A 14,929-nucleotide genomic window follows, 5' to 3' on the forward strand; every position below is an offset into this window, starting at 1 on the left:
TCTGTCTTCATTTGGAAACCTGCTTCTCTCCATCAGAAGATTTTTTAAATAATCATGCATCATTGAATCCTGGAGGCTCTGTTTTGAGATTTTCTTTGTCATTTTTTTTCTAGTTTTTCTTTCTTGAAAAAGACATAGAATCACATTTATGTCAGTTGAAAATTTTATTGATATTTTCTGTAATCATTCATAAGCAGGGCAGGATTAAACAGCTTGAAGGCAAAACTTTATTTTGGTCAAGAATACATATGGATTTGTTTTTTGGACTTCGCACAGAGGGTTATGATCGGAGAGCCATGTGAGAAGAAAATGTTAGTATCATCATTCTCTCTGTCCTGTCTCTCTGTCTCCATCTCTCTCTCTCTCAGCATCCTTTCTCCATTTATAGGCCTATCATCCTCACTCTCTAAGGTAGTTCCTAGGTCATTTCTTGTTCTTGATAAAGCAAAGCCATACTTTTACTGGATAAGTCCACTCAGAGTAGGCTTATCAAAGTACCAAACTTATATGAAAAAATCATCAGAAGCCTGGTATAACATTTCTGAATGGTCATTGACTCCTAATTTAGATCCCAGAATATATTGACTGGATTATACCTGTGAATTTTTCATTTACTTTATATCAACTAGAGTTGATTATTCTTACCTTAGTTTCATAGATTTCTCATCTGTGAGTATGATTTTGGTTACGAACTTCCAATGTGATACAAGAATTATCAAACTAAGAATTACCAGAAGTTTAGAGAAAAAGAATGTACTACTTAGCCAACTTGAAAGGACAACAACAACAACAAAAAGGCAGAATGACAAGGAAATTTAGACATTTCAATTTTTCCACTTATATTCCCTTTGAAATAGCCAAAAGGTTCTAACTTGTATTTTTTTAAATAAAAATTTGGACAGAGGCATATTGTATAATACATTTCACTGATCTGATCATTTTTGTTCTTCATTATTAATCCAGAAAAAGAAAAATATGAAACATAATTGAAAATATATCACCTTGAATTATGCTCTTATTAATTAGTACTAGCAGAGAGACAGAGTGGTAGAGGAGACATAAGGCATTATTAGGGGCACAGATATATTTTTAAGTAATGTGAACGTATATATGAGATGTTTTGGTCACTTGCTTTCAAGGAATCTTGAGCATCAATAAGCCTTTAAATAAGTATTTGTTGATGGACGTCTACAGGTAGGGGACTTATAACATGTCCCTATCAATCTTATACACCTGAGGACTCTTGAGCAAGGCTATCTCACAAATATAACATATAGACCAAGAAATTCCTCTTCAGTTGCTTCCCTCAGGCCAATTTCTAGGACATATAGAAGTATAACATTTCACTCTAGCTGTTGTTCTGTTCTCAAGTTAACTCAATTTCCTTCACCATTAAGCTTTTTGTCTCTCAAATCCCTGGAAGAAAGCAGTTTAATAAAGTCATTCACAAGAAGGTGATTATGATTGAAACAAAAGCAGTAAATATCATTTATGGAGCCTGAACAAAATCACAGAAAAGGCAGTATTCTTTGTCCTTAAGCTACAGCTGAAGAAACTGGAGCTTAGGGAGACTTCATAACACATTCAAAATTATAGTTAGTAAATGACAGAGTTAGGATTCAAGACCAAGTCATGTGACTTTGAAGGACATGTTCACATGACCAGCACTCTAGGATATTTTCCAGAGAAAGAAAATATTTAAGGCGTAAACAGGAGATTATCACCGAAGATGGAATTTCAGATATTGTGGTAAATGAATGGGGAGGGATTTTCTTGGGAAGGGTAGCCTGAGAATATTTAAAATCACAGTTTAAAAGCGATTGCTGTGTATTTAAATATAATCTTGGAAACACACAATAGAAAGGAGTAACCGAGCTTAGCAGCCTGTGTCCTCCTTTTCCCACATCATTCTCCCCTTGTCATTGTTCAACACAGAGGTTCAATCTGGACCAACGGTCAGTTTTCTTTTGCTGAAACAATATCTTTTTTCAATTGAACTAGTTGTCAAGATTTAAAAATATGTTTCTTATGCATAAACTATCTTATTTCTAATTTCTTAAAAATATTTTTTTTTAAATAAAGGAAAATCTACCAATCCTTGGCTTGCATTTCTTCATGGCAACAGGAAGCCAGAGCTGAATAATGGCTGGGTGCTGTGTATGGGGCCTGTGCTCTTCCAAGTTCAAGACAGTTCTTGCCTGGCCCACTGTGCTCATTTATGCTACCGGCCTTGCAAAGCCTCTGAGCACAGCTGTACACAGCTGCCTATCTTCTGTAGGCATTTGAGATTCCTGTTATGCATCTAATATGAGTTATGTCCACAGCATATACATCTTGGCAGGCAGGGACTTGTCTCAATTAAAATGCTGTATTTCAGGGTTCACCCACTGAATGCTTAGAGTGATGATTCTCAGACTTTAACCTGTATCAAAATCAACTGATGGGCTTGTTAAAACACACACAGCTGGGTTGCCAGTGGCAGAGCTTCTGATTCAGTTGGTCTAGGGTGGGCCCAGGAGTTTGCAAGTCCAGCATGCTCTTTTACTACCTTTTGTTCTGTTCTGTATAACTTGCTGTCTGATTTTTCCTAATTATATGCTTTATTTACCACCAAAATAAAATGCTTCTTTTTCATATGGTTTTCTGGAATTTCTCCAAGGCCAGGGACAACAGTCATCCAACTGGTATGGCTTAGAGATAGGAGGGTGGTTTAGGAGACACATGGACTTCCTCTCCTGCCGTGCTTTTATGACGTCTTTCTTCTTTTACATTATCTTTCCATGTTCTGTACCATGTTCTGTTACTTCTAACTTGTGCCTGCTGTTCAGATGCCTGCTGTTCTGCCTCTAATCCCAGACAAATTTGAAAACTAGGGAATTTTCTACCTTTTACAGACCACAGTCCAAATCTGTATCTTCTGTTAATCTATTTACACTATACAGATTGTTGGAATCATCCAGAAGAGTCATACTTTGAAATATGAAGAAGACGAATGTACTCTAAGAAAAAAAAGTTGGTCAATTTTTTTTCCCTCTTGGTCATTTTCCACTGTGTATTTTTTTTCTCCAGGTATTGCTTCTCACATTCTTAATGATCACTTTAAACTACTTCTCCCAATACGTGGCTCATTCCTCAAACCTTTTTTAAAATAAATTGCGGCATATACAGTAGGGCCTTAAATCTTTCTCGATTCAGCTCAAATAAAGGATGGCAAGAGAGCAGGACTGGAAGGTGTTGAGGAAAAGTAAGCCTGGCGTGGAGTGGTTTAGCCAGTGAGCAGTGGACAAAAGTCTGTGTAGCCAGAATCATGAGTGTTCATCCTTTTTTCCTGCTTTGTGCAAAGGCTGTAAATACATTCTTCCTAGCACTGACCTTCAGCGCTCTCGTTACATTTAATGGGTGATAATAAATAAATAAATACATTTATAAAAACAAGAAGAAGGAAAGGAGAACCACAAAAGCATATTTGTTAAGGGCTTCATTTAACAAGAATACTTAATGAGATGAAGATATGCAATGACCAATGTAAGGAAGGTGTGACAACACTAGGATTTTTCGAAGTAGCAGCCATTTCTAATCAGCAGTGTCCCTTCTGATGTGTGCCGTGTATAAGGCACAGCAGGGGCACCTGGCCTGGAAAAGATGGCAAAGTGTAAACATACATTAAACAAACAGAAACAATGAATGGAGGTGATGTTATTTATTAAAGACCAACTTTGTACCAGGTTCCATATAAATCGTAAAGTTATAATCCATCCAAGTAATTTCAATTTCTATTTAATTATAAAGTTGTATGTTCTTATAAAAAAATTATGTAACCATTAAATTTTATGAAGCAGAAGATTTGGATTTTGACTGTTCATTTTGAGAAATGATTCTGAGTACAAAAGTATACCTATAAATAGAGAATTCAGCCTAGTGCATTTAAATTTGTATTTATAGGTCATTAGCTATTTGATTAAGAGGAGGGGCAGGGCATACTTTTAAAACGAAAACCATTAGGATTTCAAAATGAAGATAAAGAATGTTTGAAATCATAGAGTAAGTTTCTAATGACTTATGATTTAGGTTACAAAGGTTAATTAAAGCACAGCTTTTCAGTTATATCTTACTGCTGGGTTAGGCAAAGTATCACTGAATTTGAAATTAAGAAACCATTTAATACGGTATTATTTTCCAGTGGGCAATGGAGGAATAAAGCTTTTCTCCAAGTTTTCTCCTGCTGTTTCATCACTTGTTAAACATAATATCTACTTTTAGTAACATGTACTTATATTTCAGGACATCATTAGCTTCATTTTACTTATGTCAGAAAAAGGATCAGAATGACTGCTCTTCCTTTCTCACTGTCGTTTTTTTGGAAAAAAAATAAAAAAGAACAAGATATATCAAGGAGTTGGTGTCAAGATAGGAAAAGTTTTCTAATGTGAATTGAATGGCCTTGGTAGTGGTTGCCCCTTAACGAGTTTCCAATAATAAGAATTTAGGAGGAGACTGAAGGGACAAATTATTTCTACTTAAAGGCTTCTTTCTTCCTTGTCACACAGTGAAGCAATTAGTGAAGAAAGAGGCAGAGAGTCAGAACCAGAGAGGAGGCATTGTGAGAAAGACTCGACCGGCCATTACTGGCCTTGAAAATAGAAGGGATCTGTAAGACAAGAAATGCAGGCAGCCCCACAAAGTTGGAAAAAGCAAGAAAGTAGATTCTCTGGAGCCTTCAGAAAGAAGGGCAACCCTGCTAACTCCTCAGTTTTAGCCCAGTGGGGCCCATGTTGGATTTTTGACTCCCAAAACTATAAGATAATACATTTGTGTTGTTTTAACCTACTCAATTTGTGGTAACTCATTATAACAGCAATAGAAAACCAATACTGCTATGAAGTACCATCTTAATAGAACCCCCAACCCAAATTCTACTTCTGACATCAGTAATGGTTCAATAGCCTGTTTTGAGATGACATACAATCAGTTGCCTATGATTCTAATGTTTTTGGTCATCTTCCTTGTTCAACCTCATTTCCTCTGAGTGGTTTCTTTTGTCTTAAATTTTTACTTTGGTAAAATGACTCAATGTGAGAGATAAGAAAGTAAAATGTAAACAGAATAGAGACTCCCATCACAGAGTAAAGAAAATAGTCTTACTCCAGTTTGAGTTGGGTATGTGAGTGTGTGTGCACAATTTTATCAACTTGTGCTAGATAACAAAGATTTGTGAGAAAAGTCACTATACAATTTCTTTAAAAGTTTATTATTTTAAAACTAGTTGTAGAAACATAAAATATACTATGTTAAAAAAAAAGAAAAAGGAGGCAATGGCTGGAAAAGTCCCATTTCTCCAATAATTATCTCAGATCATTGAACTGTGGCTCATATAAAGACCTTTTGGAAAAACAGTCAGATTCTTGGGTCTCTGTCCAAAAACCACTGGACAATAACCTTGAATTTATAACCTCGTTTAATATAGTGCTCAAAGATGATTCCTTTTGTTTGATCAGTAAATATTTCACCCCAGGAAGGCTTAAATTTAAATAGGGCAATATGAAGAGATGAATATAATATCAACACTTTTACAAAAATTGTGTTTACACAGTGTGTTTGCTTGAGAGTTTTGTAATTATTTTGATACTTTGTGTATGTTTTGCTTATGTAGAAGATATTTCTTTTACACATAAGATAATGCCTTACTGCATTTATAAATTTAACGAGATTTATCCAAGTTTCTTTAATGCTTAGATTTTACTTATTGAGGTCATAAGTTTCCTTTCAGATATTTGAACTATTTCAGAGACTAGGATATGTAATGTTATAAATGTAGTTTGAGAGGTTTAAGGTAATCTGTTCAACTATCTTTGTAAACGGGGTTAATCGTTCCTAAACAGGACTTTTTAATGTTTTAATTCTATAAACTGATAAGTAAATTGATCATTAATAAAAAAATAAGTGGAAGTGTTCTTACTCTTACATAATACTACTAAATTTTAAAATAAAATAAGATTTTTAAGCTGACTGTAGAGGCTAAAAAAATTTTTAGCCTAGAGGCTAAAAATTTCAACTGTTTTGAAATTTATTATATTAATTATTAAATTATACATTATACAGAACTAACCACAAATAGATATTTATGCTCTTAACCACTCTCTCACAAATAAAACATTAATTAACAATTCATACAGAATGTTTGAAGAAAGATTTTTTATGAATTTCAAATATTTAATATTTATTCAGCATATTTATTGAATGGTTATGCGTTAGCCACTGTGCTAGGTGCTAGTAAAAAGGGCTTAGAATGATGCCTGACATATAGGGATATGCTCAGTAAGTATTGGCTGTTATTATTGATAGAAGCTATCTGTGTGTTTCCAGATCTAGCACACCAGTGTGTGTGTGTGTGTGTGTGTGTGTGTGTGTGTGTTTGTTTATATCTGTTTTTGTCTCTCTATGTCTATGTCCATATCCATCTCTTTCTATCATCAGGCCTTTTGGAAGAGAGAAGAGGAAGAAAAGAGAATATAGAAACTAGTAGACATTTAAGTCACTTCTTTGTTAATTAGCAATAGACACATGTGTGTGCGCACGCGCGCACACACACACACACACACACACACACACACAAACCCACATACAAATGTGGCGTGACCCTAGAAACATTCAGATAGGTTGTGACCAGTCCTTTGGAGTGAGATCTAAAAACAAATCTCTGAAGTCAGTGTAAGAATTGGAAGGGACAACTACTTTTCCTGAGTCTGACAAACTTTTTGTAGATATGGAAATGGAGGTCCTGGGAGTCGATGTGATTTGCTCAGGACCCCTGTTGAAGATAAATCAGACTCTACTTAATGTGGGGAGGACAGGTTTTAATCAGTAATAACTATTATAATAGGGAGGAGTCCAGCATGAACTGAACTCGACTTCCATTTGTTCTGTGGTGAATGGGTATTTTAGAGAGAGAATGAAGGAGTAAGACGAGGGCCCAATCAGGCTCAGTAGAATCAGGGAAGTGAAAAATTACAATGAGTTAGTCACTGTAAATGTGATCGGGTCAGTTGCGTCTGCTAGCTGGCAATGACCAAAAAGTTAGGTTTCTGTCCTTCCACAGAGACTGGGAGACAGAGATCCTATCCTCAGGCGTTGTCTGAAGTAAACAGTAAATATCTTGGGCTGTCTTGAGTTTTCTCAGGCAGGCAGTTTAAGGGAGGTTAGGGTCATGTTAGTCATGTGCCCTCGACCTGTTGACAACTAGACTGGTATTTTGTTCAAGTCTTCATAAACCAAGGTTGAGGCCAAGTCAAGAAGAGGGCTCAGAGGTACTGGGTTAGAATGTGGTTAAGGAGAGACTCTCTGTCGCCCCTCAGCAAATTTTCCAGTAAGGAGATTTCTACCTACGCTTTAGACAGATTCTGATAATAATAAATGTACGAGAAGCCATCCAAACAGCTTTTACCTTGAAAAAAGGGCTTCTTTCATCTTTATTAAGTGGTGAGATCCAGCTTCACATCTGTGGAACCCCTCCCTAGTTTGCAAGTTGAAGAGTGTGACTTTGTGCACAGGATAGCTGGCCACTTGAATTCCATGTAAGTACTCTGAATTCAGTGAGTGCAACCCAGTGTGTGCATAAATAACATCATCATACTCAATAGGTCCACTTCATTCATGTTATTTTTTTCTGCTCCAAGCAATATTGTCTGTGTCCTATTGAAATATATTGTGGTCTCTTCTGAAACAATCAGAACATCGACCTCTAATAAATATCACTCTCTTATTATCACACTGTCACATTCAGCATCTGAAACAGGACCAAGAAACATACACTAAAGGAGCAGGCTCGTGTGCCATTATATTTATCAATCTTCAAGTTATTTAAGCCTAAAATTATCCAGTTTCTTTAGTACCCTATTCTAGGTCTATCTTTGTGAAGACTTTAATCTTTTAAAAATTTATTTAAAGGTTCACTCATTATGACCTCTTGAATTCTGTAAGTTCAACATCCACTAAATGAAACATAACTTCTATTTATTGCCCTAAATGTAACTTTATCAGATAATTTCAAAGTTGTGATTCTTTTAGTGCACAAATAGCTTTCTTTTCCTTTTTCTAAAAGTAAATCTATCTTTAGATCTATTTCAGATTGTTTCCTTTGCCTATAGTGAATACCCATCCACATTCTTCTGAGCCTAATTGGAGTCACAAAATAGAGGCAGCATTCTTACAGAGCTTTGATCACTCTCTCAGATGCACCTTCATTATTTCTATTTTAGCCACTTTGTTTTCATTCTTGGAAAATGCATGGAAAAGTTTAAAATTCTTTCATCCTTGTAATTTTGGCTTAGTTTGACAGAGTATTGAATAAAATGAATAAAGATAAATGTACTTTTTTGTTTCCTTCTAAAAAAAAAAAAAAACATATTCCAAACTAAGTACTCATCAATAGATGACTGGATAAAGAAATGTGGAACATATACACAATGAAATATTATTTGGCCATAAAAAAGTTTCAGTTGTATATCCTCACCACTCTTTACCTTTGTTTTTCTTCTTGATTACAGTAAAATGTAAATGTCATCATCCTGTACCTGTCTTTTGCTCAGTGTTCCCATGACTTCCAAGCCAGCTGGAAGGTTTCTAATCCATGAGTGGTCTGTTGGGTTAATATGTAAGGAGAGGAACAGTGAGTTAGACACTAATACTTATAGAGAACCCTCTTCTGTTTAGAATTCTGAAAAAAAAAAAAAAACCTCATTTAAGACTTTATTAATTATTTTTGTACCAAACAGCAGCTCTTGTGTTTAACTCCAATGTACGTTATTAGTCTTAATTTTATTTATAAGACTAAATAATTTGATGCTTTAATGTATGTGTAGTAGGGATATGGACTAGATGTACTATAGCAGCAGAGTGTCCATTTAAAGTACAAAGGGCATTTGGTTTTGTCTTTGAAAGAAAAAGCTGACATTAGCCATTTAGGATCGGAACCTGATGGCCATTAATACTACTATAAAAACTGCTGAAACAAATTCTGTGATGTGAAAATAAAATTGAGATGTGAGAAATTGCAAAGAATTTCTTTAGGAAATTCCATGGAGAGGCACTAATGAGGATAGAGAGTTCATTCTATTAAAAACGACAACATGCAATCCATTTACCTGTTCTAAAATGTGGGTTCTAGAAAAGTGCCTTACGACTACTTATGAGTCAGAATTGTTAAGGGAAATGGGTATTGGGTAAACTTACACATTCAGTGTAAACTATAATTGCAAAAGTTTAGCTTTGAAAGGCAAGGAGTTGAAATATAGTGAACTGGTCAGGTGGAAGAAAAAAATCTCTCCTGGTGAAAGAACAGCCAAAGGAAAATGATGCTAGCAAAACCTGGAGCAATTGTTGTCATAATATGTGTCTTGTTCCCTTGGGCCATGGAAGGGAATTAATATAAGACACTGAATACAGCAGAATATCCCAAGGTTTTGTAAGGGGTTAGCGAAAGCCGTCATAAGGAATCTCTCCTCTTTAAAGGGATACTATCTAATGAGTTGTGTTTGACATCTGTAGATTAAGAAATTCTGTTACATATCAATGCTGGTTTGGGCTTACTGAATACTTTAGAGTTTATAATGTATCTTCACATAGTTTATCTCACTGGAATCTTAGACTAGCCCTGGAAACAGGGAAGGCAGTTGCCATGTGACACAGAAAAATTGAAGCTCATAGAAGTTATGTGACTTCTCACGGTCATATAGTAGATAGGATCCAGTGCTTTTATTAAAATCTTAGGTTCTAACTCCTCATTTAGCTGGCTTTCCACCAGCATCATTTTCTTAAAATAGTAGTTACTGTGGAAAGACTTAAACTCGAGGACTAAAACATGAAGAAAAAAACACACTTCATAATTATGAGGTTCCTAAATAAAGGTTATATTTCTTTAAATCAGAAGTTGGCAAACTATGGCCTATAGACCAAATGTAGCCCACTGCCTATTTTTGTAAATAAAGTTTTATTGGAAAACAGCTACTCACATTAGTTTATGAATTGCCTATGGCTATTTGAGCTACAACAGCAGAGGTGAGTACTTGCAACAGAAACCAGATGCCTTGTAAGCCTAAAATATCTGCTATCTGACTCATTAAAGAAATTTCTCAATCCCTGCTCTAAATCACTATCTAAATAGTCTATCATTCCTTCAAACATATTATATGAGTTTAATATTTATTTTTAAGAAAGAGTTCTTTAATTTCTATACTGTAAGTTCACAGGAAAAATGTTTTCTGGCTTAATTTACTAAATCTTTGAGGCTCTAATTCAGAAAAATGTTGTAAATCTACATGATTTATGGTCATAATGATTCCAACTAACTTAGCAGTCTTCAAAACTCAAACTGATAAAATGATGTCAGACATCACCTGGGTAGAATTAATAAAATTGAAATCAAACATGAAGAACATATCATTTTTTGAATGACTATAAATAATGGAATACTTTTTTTTCATTCATTAAAATTCTGGCTCCTTTAAGGAAAGAGCCGGCCACTGTTGGCCTGTCATCCTGTAGAACCACTTCCCAAAAGGCTGCCACAGTGGGATTCTATCTCCCTGCTATGTACAAATTGGATAGTCTTATGGATATTAGGATCTAGGGGGAATTTTTATGATCATATATTATTTTTTTAACACCAAAATTTTGTCATTTTTAAAGTTCTTACACATCAGCCTATTGGTTATTTTAATGTACACATGTAACTTTTCAACTCCTTGAGTACAATGACTATTTCATATTTTTATCCCAATGGCTTGTGGCCTCTTTTAGTGAGTTTAAAGTGAGTTTAGTGAGTTGTAGTGGCATCTGTTTAGAGACCAATCATCTAGACAGTTTTCTGTGAACAGGCTTAGAAAGCCACATTAACTTAGAATGTTCAGATGAAAACATTCTGTTATTTGCTTGGTCTGTCAATCTCCATTGGCAGCCAAGAGTTTCCTTAGAGCAACAGTTTTTTTTCCGCCCCCCCCCCCAGCTGAAATACACACACACACAATGCCCAAGCACTTTGGTCCTTTGCTTGATTTGGAACTATAAAACACTGGTTTATTCAAATTAGTCTGGGCATTTTTATGTTAGAAGACAGACCTTCTGCCCCAAAGACAGTCTGCAGAGCTGTAACAGCTAGGATCCTGATATACAAATTGGAGCCAGGGAGGCAACTTGATGAGCAGGCAGAGTTGACTCCCTGTATTCTTTGCCTCTTCTTTCTATATGTTTCCTCTCTTTCAATAGCTTTCTCTGTCGATACAACCTCCAACTGTCCAAAGCTTGTATGCTGCCTATGTTCCTACTTTCCCAGTGAAAAACTGATTAGGAAATCTTAATAAAAACACAGTGTTAGTTAAATAATGAACTAATTTTCTAAGACATGTTTAAACAGAACAATGAAACTTAATATATCCCTTTTAAATGGAAACAAATGAACATAATAAGAAACAATACAAAGTTGTAGATTATTTAGGATATATTTTAATGACTATTTAGCCAATGGTGGAAATATTTGAAGAATGAACATTTCTGGGTCTCTGTAAATCACATGACCTCAGTGACTTCCTCTGTATGAATTTAGCCTTGATGAGAATCATTCCAGGACTGGGATAGTGGATGGGAAGATATAAGATACCAAATGGAGTATACTGGAAGGGACCAGAACCTGGAATCTAAGTTATAACAATGGGCCTGACTGGTAATTAAATTCACTTACAGAAAATTTAGATTTATCTGTACTTTAAGTACAGATAAGTCTTGATGCCAGGGGATCCCATGGATAGGTAGATTCCAAGGGTACTGCACTATCTATAGGTACCAGATAGGTTGTAACTTCTAAGTAGGTAGACCATGTCTTAGCATCCTGAAGTTCTATTCAGACCAGAGGAGATGGATATACAGCAAATCACAAAATAAGAGGTCCACAAGTGTGGCTAAAGTGGAGTCTGGCTCACTCAGATGGATCTGCCATAAGGATGTGACATGGTCACAGTCCCAGATCTTAGAATGATGCTCTAGTTTAATTCATACAGCTTAGGGTAGATAGATGAGGGTTAGCAGGTGGTGGCAGGCAACCAGAATAACATCATGGGGGGTGGGGTAAGAAAAGAGTATTTATGTCCATATTACTTTAAGTAAATTAAAGGGATGGTTCTTCAAAAATGTATACTAGTAATACATGCACATCAGTAGGAAAAAAATTAATTGAAATGAGTATAAAAGCGATAACAATAACCCATAATTTCACCATCCAGGGTAAACATCTCTTTATTTAGTATATAACTTTCTATTACTTTCCACCTGTCCATGTTAAGCAAACCTGAGTTGGTGGGTCTGTGTGTGCATTTTTTTTTTTTCATTTATTTTTCTGATCTCCTTACAAGGGACCTTATAATCTCCCAGCAATTAACACCACTGTGTTTTGTCTGACTTCGCATGGTCCTGCTGGATGTACAATCTAGTGTAGGGATCTTCTGATTCTGTTTCAACTGCCTTTGGACTTTATTGTTGGTAGCAGTTGTTCCTTATACAGCGGGGACTTCCTGAGGCAGGAGGGTTTCATCACAGTCACAAAAGGCGAGATAAGGGAAAGGAAGTTGATCCAGTTACTTTTACCATACAGTAAATCATCCAAAAACTTACTAGCATCAAAGAACTCTTTATTAAGCTCATGGATTGTGTAGGTCAGGAATTTAGACAGGGGATGACTTGTCTCTGTTCCCTGATATCGGGGGCCTCAACTGAGGAAACACGAATATTTGGGGTGACTTGAAAAGCTGAGCCTTAAAATCTTCTGTCAGCATCTTGACTCGCTCATCTGACATCTGTGCTTGATGAATTGCATAGCCTTGACTCGGCAGAGGCCACTGACCAGGGCACGTGTGTGTGTCTTTTTTGTGTGACCTGAATTTCCTCATAGCTTCATGGTGATTGGACTTTGACACAGAGGCTCAGAGCTCCAGATGTTAGTGTCCCTGATAACAAGGCTCAATCAAACTGCATTGCCTCAGAAGTCACAGAGCATCACTTTTGCTAAACGTTACTAGGTGCAAGTCACGAAGCAGCCAGATTCAAGGGAGAAGAACAAGGCTCCATCCTTTAATGAAAGGTTTGTCTTCACTCCTTCCTCCAGCCTACGATCTCCAACTCCTCAAATCTTAGTTCATTTTTATGATTTTCTTATCTAGGCAAAAAATGTCTTACACAGTTCAAACATTACAGTAAGGAATAAATGAGATAGAAAATTTTCCTTAATGTTGTGGCCAAGAGGAACCTAAACCTTTAGAGAGCAGATTATGACCTAGAATGGGTAAAACAAGGAAGGTTTTTTGCTGACTCACTTTATATCTAGAAAAATTGCTACTTACAAAAAAGGCTGAGGTGTGCCAGAAGGGAAACAGAGGGCTGTTGCTAGAGTAGAGGTTGGCATGTAGTCAAGGTTACAGGACCACAAGAATATGCAATAGATAATTTGCTGGAAGCAATCCTCACATGTGCACATGTCACTGGAGCAACTAACATGACCCTACCTGAAATAACCCCAAATAAAACTGTAACTTGCTTACTTTTCGGTTATTATTTAAATGGAAAATTCAGATTATTTGGGTTTCACTTTTGCAGTTTCTGGTAGCCCAGGAGACAACTTTTTAAATTTGTTTTCCAGAACAGCATAACACTCTAAAGCACAAATCTGCAATTAATTCTTCAAAACAACCCATGATAATGTTCTGTTTGGCATTATCAGCCTCTGTTTTGTTTTTTATTTTTTTCTCCGTTGCCAAATATATAGAACTCTTAAAATGTCCCAGGCAATCAAAATGCCACTTTGAAATATTTCTTTCCCCATTGGATTTTTTTTTCCCATCATTTTTCTACAATGTGAAAAAGGAGATGAAGAAAGTAAGAATAATAATTCTGACAGCTGGAGGATATAATAGAAACTCACTTAATTTTTAAAATATCTTGTAGTTGTGCTTAAGTTAGTCATGGGATTTTGTACATAATGAGTATGTGGCAATTTTTAGAATGGCAAGTCTCAGATGTCACATATCTGAGGACAGTGAAACTACTTGCTATACTATAGGCAATTGATAACCAAACTTACCCAGAGAAAGCCCTCCAGTTGAGTTCAACATGAGGGATCCTAACTGGCAGAGAGTTGTCCATAACTGGCCAACTCTAATATTTGTAAAGCAGAAGGAGTTGTCCCAGATTGTATCTTTGTTTGAGATGGAAGTCAATTAATGCTTACTGAACACTGTTGTAGGGCACAGAGCTGGAGTAATTCACCTGCAGGAATTATTTGGGCTTCTGGCTTAGCACAGTGGAAGTTCTTTGGGGATACAAACATTCTTAAGACATAAGGAGAGTCACCATTATTGGGGACAATTAAAAGAGCAAACAAAAATTAATCACAATTGAACAAGTAGCAAACTCTAATACTGAGGGAGGAGAAGAAGGAAAGATATGACTGTTTAATCACCATTCAGGTAGATGCTCCTGTTGCACCAGGGGAAACATCTGGGACTGCATGACCACCAGCAAGGTTGGTCTTTAAACAGTAAGTGTGCAGAGTGAAAGGAAATACATATGAACTGCATTTGTATGCATGATAAATACACACACACGCATACACACAAGCATGCACGAACCCAACCGTCTTCATTTGGCGTGGTCTGGTTTGTCAATAGCCAACTTTTATCTCCCTGGATCAGGTAACCAGTCTTGTTGTTTAGAGACCTCTCTGGCTTATTGCAAGAACATGCTGGGAATGCAAATATCTGCCAAATACCTGCCATCTTAATTTCTGCCATCTTAATTTCCAAAAGTCAAGTACAGAGAAAATGCTAGCAACTTCATGGTGGTTGTTTGAGGATTGAGGTTAGGAAGAAGAGACCACCTCTCTAGGTTTTTT

Source organism: Pteropus vampyrus, unplaced genomic scaffold, assembly GCF_000151845.1.
Source record: "Pteropus vampyrus isolate Shadow unplaced genomic scaffold, Pvam_2.0 Scaffold1, whole genome shotgun sequence".
Classification (NCBI taxonomy): Eukaryota; Metazoa; Chordata; class Mammalia; order Chiroptera; family Pteropodidae; genus Pteropus; species Pteropus vampyrus.